General features: G+C 45.3%; 1 protein-coding gene across 3 annotated transcripts in view; it reads right to left on the reverse strand.

Annotated features, from left to right (window-relative positions):
- SNPH (syntaphilin) overlaps positions 1-4,530 on the reverse strand; it is a 49,023-nt gene extending 44,493 nt beyond the window's left edge. For 2 of the 3 annotated variants that reach the window (XM_079979409.1, XM_079979410.1), the window contains exons 1-2: positions 4,385-4,530; positions 4,033-4,186 (exon numbers count right to left, since the gene is read on the reverse strand). The gene's annotated coding sequence lies outside the window, so the exon portion shown is untranslated. The remainder of the gene's footprint in view (positions 1-4,032; positions 4,187-4,384) is intronic. The other variant, XM_079979411.1, reaches the window with a different exon arrangement.
- Between the last annotated feature and the right edge of the window lie 2,198 nt (positions 4,531-6,728).

Below are 6,728 nucleotides of genomic sequence, written 5' to 3' on the forward strand. Positions count from 1 at the left end.
GGTCTATGGTTTTAAGCATGGCCCATTTAAGTTGGCTCAAGCCTGGGCTTCTCCTCCATGAAGGTCCAACACCAGATTTCTGTTTCCTTCCTTAGCTGTTGTGCACCAGACCTATTCATAGATGCCAACCAAAGAGCAGTTCCCTGGACAATTTGAGGGCAGGAAACTGCTTAACAGAAGCCAACATAGCTAATGGAGAGCTCAGAAAGATCCATTCTGGGCCAAGTTTTCAACAGGGCCCTTTTAACAGAAAGGCTGACATCAGATGCACCTAATGTGACCACTGTGTCCTCAGATTTCTATTTGGAGGGAATTTTGGACCAGAGTTTGCTTGAAACAGGGGTTTCGGAGTTTGCCACAAGTTCTAAATCATCCACCATGATAATTATGAAGTTCTGATGAAGCCAAAGGTCTGGTTGGTTATTTCAAAGCAATATATGAACCCCTGCTAGGAGCGACAGCATCCTAGAAGGGTGATGCACACCTCCAATCTCTTCCCATATTCTCTTCCTTCCCCTCTCAGCCTTTCTACTTCCCTTTCTTCCCTTAAGGCCACCCCCTCCTTCCAATCCTTCAGCTTTTGCCCTCTTCCCTTGATAAGCACTGAGTTTATGTTTCCAACCTTTATGCAATGTCCACTTTGCTTGGTTGGATGGAAACCATGAAACATCCCTAGCAGAGACATCAATCACCTTGCCAACAAAGGTCCATATAGTTAAAGCTATGGTTTTCCCAACAGTGATGTATGGAAGTGAGAGCTGGACCATAAAGAAGGCTGATCGCTGAAGAATTTACGCTTTAGAATTCTGGTGCTAGAGGAGACTCTTGAGAGTCCCATGGACTGCAAGAAGATCAAACCTATCCATTCTGAAGGAAATCAGCCCTGAGTGCTCACTGGAAGGACAGATCCTGAAGCTGGGGCTCCAGTACATTGGCCACCTCATGAGAAGAGAAGACTCCCTGGAAAAGACCCTGATGTTGGGAAAGATGGAGGGCACAAGGAGAAGGGGACGACAGAGGATGAGATGGTTGGACAGTGTTCTTGAAGCTACCAGCATGAGTTTGACCAAACTGCGGGAGGCAGTGGAAGACAGGAGTGCCTGGCGTGCTCTGGCCCAGGGGGTCACGAAGAGTTGGAAACAACTAAATGACTAAACAACAACAACAGCTCTTGCAATGTTTCCCATCCTAGCCAAGGTCCTGCCATCTCACCATCTCTGTGGAACTTGTAGAAAGTTATTTGCTCCCTGGATGCATGCAGGTCTACATATTCACCCATCAACCCAGACAACCCATTCCTTTCATTAGTTTTGTTCTGATACTGCACAGCTCTGATGACTTCCAAATAAGGGGAGGTATAAGAGTGTGCAGTATAAGACATACAGCATTTTTCAAGCTGTCTGCTCCAAAACATAGTCATCATCTAGCGCAGTGGTTCTCAACCTTGGGTCCCCAGATGTTTTTGGCCTACAACTCCCATGATCCCTAGCTTGCAAGACCAGTGGTCAGGGATGATGGGAGTTGTAGGCCAAAAACATCTGGGGACCCAAGGTTAGCAGAAGGGGAAACAGAAGGGCAGGGCAAAAAGCACATGAAGCAAGAGATATGACTCTTACCTTCACACAGCAGACTACACACCAGCCACACAAAGGTCTCTCCATTATTACAATTCGTTACTGAGGAGGGCACAGAGGAAGGTGGCAAAAGGCACACTTCCAATGGCCAGAGAGAAAGGCCTGGGGGGCTGCATTCAGATCTTGGGCCCATCTCTGCTGAAAATTTTCTCAGCTTCTCACCGTCTTAAAAGTGTGTTACTCTTTCAGGACGTGTTTGCACAGCAAGAGAACATGCTGCTGTTTGGTGCAGCCTAAGCACTGACTCACAAATCATAAAAGAGAGGGACAGTATAAGAGCTGAACTACAACATTTGAGGTGTCTTTCAAGCTATCCAGTTTTGTTCCCTGCAAAATTCTAACAGCAGTCACACAATTGCTCTGGTCTCTTTAGTAAATTCCATTTATTTGTGAACTTATGCCATTGCAAAAATAAAAAAAAGATAAGAATGATTGAAATAAGGAGATGAAAGGAACACAGTAATAATTAATAACTGCAGATCCACCTCCTTCTAGTGAAAACTGAGGCAGGATTTGGGGGGGGAATGGGTTAGGAAGAAATGGGAAGTATAAGAAAGAGGAAGTTTCTTCCTCTTTATCCAAACTAAATGTAGCACAACTGCACCAATCCTTCTTTGGGAAAAAATTTTTATCAGTGATTTATGACAACTTGAGACCCTGCAAGCAAAGTACAACTCAATAGTTTGTGTTGTGGGCTGCCATGAGACAACCAAACCCCTGTCTTTGCTATCCAAAAAAAGGAAGTGAGAGCTGGACCATAAAGAAGGCTGATTGCCGAAGAATTGATGCTTTTGAATTCTGGTGCTGGAGGAGACTATTAAGAGTCCCATGGACTGCAAGAAGATAACACCTCTCCATTCTGAAGGAAATCAGCCCTGAGTGCTCACTGGAAGGACAGATCCTGAAGCTGAGGCTCCAATACTTTGGCCACCTCATGAGAAGAGAAGACTCCCTGGAAAAGACCCTGATGTTGGGAAAGATGGAGGGCACAAGGAGAAGGGGACGACGGAGGACGAGATGGTGGGACAGTGTTCTCGAAGTTACCAGCATGAGTCTGACCAAACTGCAGGAGGCAGTGGAAGACAGAAGTGCCTGGCATGCTCTGGTCCAGGGGGTCACGAAGAGTCGGGCACGACTAAATGACTAAACAACAATAACAAGTGAGCTCCTCTGGGCTAGCCATAGGTGGCTACTAGGCTGCATCAAGATTGGTGCTCCTATCATATAACAACTCACCCTTGCTATTGCTATCATAAAACACTGATTTGCTGAAGGGTTTGTTCTTTGGCAGATGTGTAGGAAGGGAATCCTCTGTGCACCTGCCATATTAATTACCGGCGTGTTTTAAAGGACCTAGCCTCTTAAGGGAGGTCCAAGGAGAGCTGGTGGCTCAGAGATAACAGGCGGCGGAAAACTGCTGTTTACAGAAGGAAAAATGCCACATTACATGGAAGAAAGGATGACATACGCCTTTGAAACAAAGGCTAGCAGGCTGGCCAGATGAAATTACATTTCCATACCGAATAGTGGGGGGGGGGGGGCGGAGAGAGAGATCCCAGGAGATCAGATATCATAAATCAAGATGCATAATGCTTTGTAGAGATCACAAGTACATACCCTATTCTAGCACTAGGGAGCAAAAAAATAATAAAGGGGGGGGGGAGGAAGCAGAGAGGCATGTTACCTATTACAGAGCCCTTGATTTGGTACAGGCCCAGGCTGCAAAGGTACCGGTAAGTCTCTTTTTAGATCAAGATGGAGAAGCTTGGGGATCTGAAACAGGATGATTTTGTGAGGGAGGAGTTCTAGCAATGACCTTGAATGGAGGGGGGGGGGGGACGACGACACAGAAACCAAAAAGGCACCACACACCCTGCAGGGCCAGCCCAATTCATGTGTTTCACTGTCACCTCAAAGAGACTGCAACAATGACGATGGAAAACATTTTTATTTATTTTTTTAAAAACTACAATAGATTTACACTGTGCTGCGAGAGGTGCCAGGGTCTGTCTGAACAGATGCATTTGCCAACGGGTGTGTCTGATCCAGAGCAGACTCTCCCTACCTGCTCTTAATGGAGGGGGAGGAGAAAAGGAGAAAAAAGAATGACAGGCACTGAGAAGCACCTTCCGGCTCTCGCAGGTATGCAGCCGCTCTCTTTGCAAAGCATCTTCATGGATCATCTTTTTAAGTTTTCAGCAAAAAAAGGGTGGGTGGGTGGGGTGGGGAAGGCATGCTCAACCCTTTTCCATGCACAAGAGGTGCACATGTGTGACGGCTGAATGCCCTAAATTCACAGACTTGCTCCCCATCCCTTGCACATTTGCAAAAACCAACAGCCCCGCACTCTATCCCTCCCAGGAAGGATGCAAAAAATTAATCTCTCCGTGGTACTTACCCGAGACAGTTCAGTCGTGGGGTGGGGTAGTCGGGGTAATTTCCAAAAGCAAACCTCTTCTTGGTGACACCTTGGGGGAGGGGAGGGTGGATGAGGGCGCAGCCCCAATGCGGTACTTGCATGAGGAAGCCAGCTAGCTGGCTGGATCAGCGACCTGTCACCGGCCAAGGAAAATAGAAAACAGGGAGCAGATAAGAGCCAAGCGTTCCAGCTGGATCTTTGGTCCCAAGGAGATTAGATGCCCTTAGATTCCTCCCAGACCCTAAATATGCCCCCTACCCTTGCAAAAATAAAATAAAGAAAAGAGTGTCCACAACCAAAGGATAACGTTTGCAACTCCCTGCATCATCACCTGTGCGTATTTCTTCTTCCATGCTCTTCGCCTTGATGCTCTCCCTTGCAGGGCTTGTGGGAGAGGCGGCTGGGCTGAGCTGTTCTCTCCGGCTGGGGCCGATGGGAGGGGAGGGCGGCTGAGCTGCCCAGGCAGCTGCGTACTTTGCGGTTGTCTCCGCACTTCCTCCTTAAAGAGACAGCATCGTGAAAAACCGGCTGGAGGCGCGCAGGGCTGGCTCGGAAGAATTGTCACCCGGTCTTGCTTCTGGGCGCAATTCAATCAAGCGAAAGTGCTTTTCCATAACTTCATCTGCATGCCGGGGGGGGGGGGGGGAGCTTCACGTGTGTAGTTTCTGCAGGTCAAGAGGCTGCTGTTAGAGCCACAACAGCAGAGCCAAATTTAAAGCAATAAGCACACAAGACGTAACCGGCTGTACTTTTGAATAAATAAGGTATGCAATTGATTGTATCAGTTTGTAGATTTCAACAGAAGTCTCATAAAGTTCAACGAAAAAAAGCAGAAGATCCAGTGGATCAGTTCATTCTCTAGTTAGTTCATGCATAAGGTCCATACATGTATAAGTATCTATTCCACCTGTCTGTTCAAAGAGTCCAATAATCCACGTGAAGGGTTGTTACAGTAAAACAGGCTCATATACTATGCTATAAGATCCACCATGCTGTAATATTACATATGAGCCTGTTCTACTGTTGAAACCTAGGATGGCGAAACAAGTCTAATATTCCAGAAATCCTTGCCTTAGACTCTGTGAAAGGATTCTGTGGAACTGTAACAACCCTTCATGTGGATTATTGAACTCTTTGAACAGACAGGTGGAATAGATATACATGTATGGACCTTTCGCATGAACTGACTAGAGAATGAACTGATCCACTGGGTCTTCTGCTTTTCCCGTCAAACTTTATGAGACTTCTGTTGAAATCTACAAATTGATACAATCAATAGTACAGTGGTACCTCGGGTTACATATGCTTCAGGTTACAGACTCTGCTAACCCAGAAATAGTGCTTCAGGTTAAGAACTTTGCTTCAGGATGAGAACAGAAATTGTGCTCCGGCGGCGCGGCAGCAGCGGGAGGCCCCATTAGCTAAAGTGGTGCTTCAGGTTAAGAACAGTTTCAGGTTAAGAACGGATCTCCGGAACAAATTAAGTACTTAACCTGAGGTACCACTGTATACCTTATTTATTCAAAAGTACAGCCGGTTACGTTTTGTGTGTTTATTGAGAATGTTCCATTTAACCATAGGTTTGTTGTTGTTGTTTTGTGAAATTTAAAACAATGGCAGCCCTATTCTGGTTTTCTGGACAAGAGCAGTGCCACCACACTTTGTGCAACAACTATAATGGGTACAGCAACACCAGAACATCATCAGTGTTTCCCACTGTGAACAACAGACACCACCACATCCTTAAACCAGTGTGCCCTGGGAGCTTTGTCCAATAAGGATTCAGAAACACACGTGTACACACACAGGTTTTTAAAGCATCCTTCACAATTCCTGTTCCCTATAGGAATTTGCACTAAGCAGTTAGTGCACAAAGCACAGAACTTCTGTAAAGCCTGGCAAGCGGATCCTATACAGAGATAGGCTGGCGTAAGCCCGCTGAAATCAATGGGTTTACACATGCTCAACTCTGGCTAGGATTAGGTTGTCAAGACGTATAGAAAAGCCGCTTGACAGGACTCATCTTTGAAGATTTCAAAGAGAAAATTCTTCCCTGTGCTCTAAAGAACTTTAAAACCTGCACGTTATTTTGTCATATTTTGACTGTTTAAACAAATGGACTCCGGAAATTTTAAATTAAATGATCTATTATTTATGTCCCCAAGGGTTGGCTGCCTCAATGTGCCCTACAGTTTTATATTAGGTTTATTGCTGCCCATCATTTGTTAATGAAAGCTATTTTATTGTATTTAGTAAGAATATATACATATATATTATGCCTCTTGTACACCATCTGGGAATCCTTTGGGATGAAGAGTGATCTACAACTCTAAATATATGAGAGAGACAAGGGCAGGGCAAGGCGGGAAAATATAACTTTTCCCCACCCTTTCTTTCTCATTTTCTCTGTTAAATGGTTTAAATGTACAAGTTAATGTGGCTTTGTTATCATTTAATAGCTGCTCCATTATGCCAGAAAGTCAGGGAGCCATGTAAATGAAATTGATGGTGATATTTATAATGCAGTATGTATAAGGCAGAAGGTCAATTACATTTTATTTGCTAAGGAAAAGATGCAGCAACACAATGAACTCACTTTAAAGGACAGCTGACAACTGTCTTTGAATTCCCTCCATGGGCATAGCCAGGATTTTTGTGGAGGGAGGCGGGACTTT

Source organism: Podarcis cretensis (genome assembly GCF_951804945.1).
Source record: "Podarcis cretensis genome assembly, chromosome: 6".
NCBI classification, from domain to species: Eukaryota; Metazoa; Chordata; class Lepidosauria; order Squamata; family Lacertidae; genus Podarcis; species Podarcis cretensis.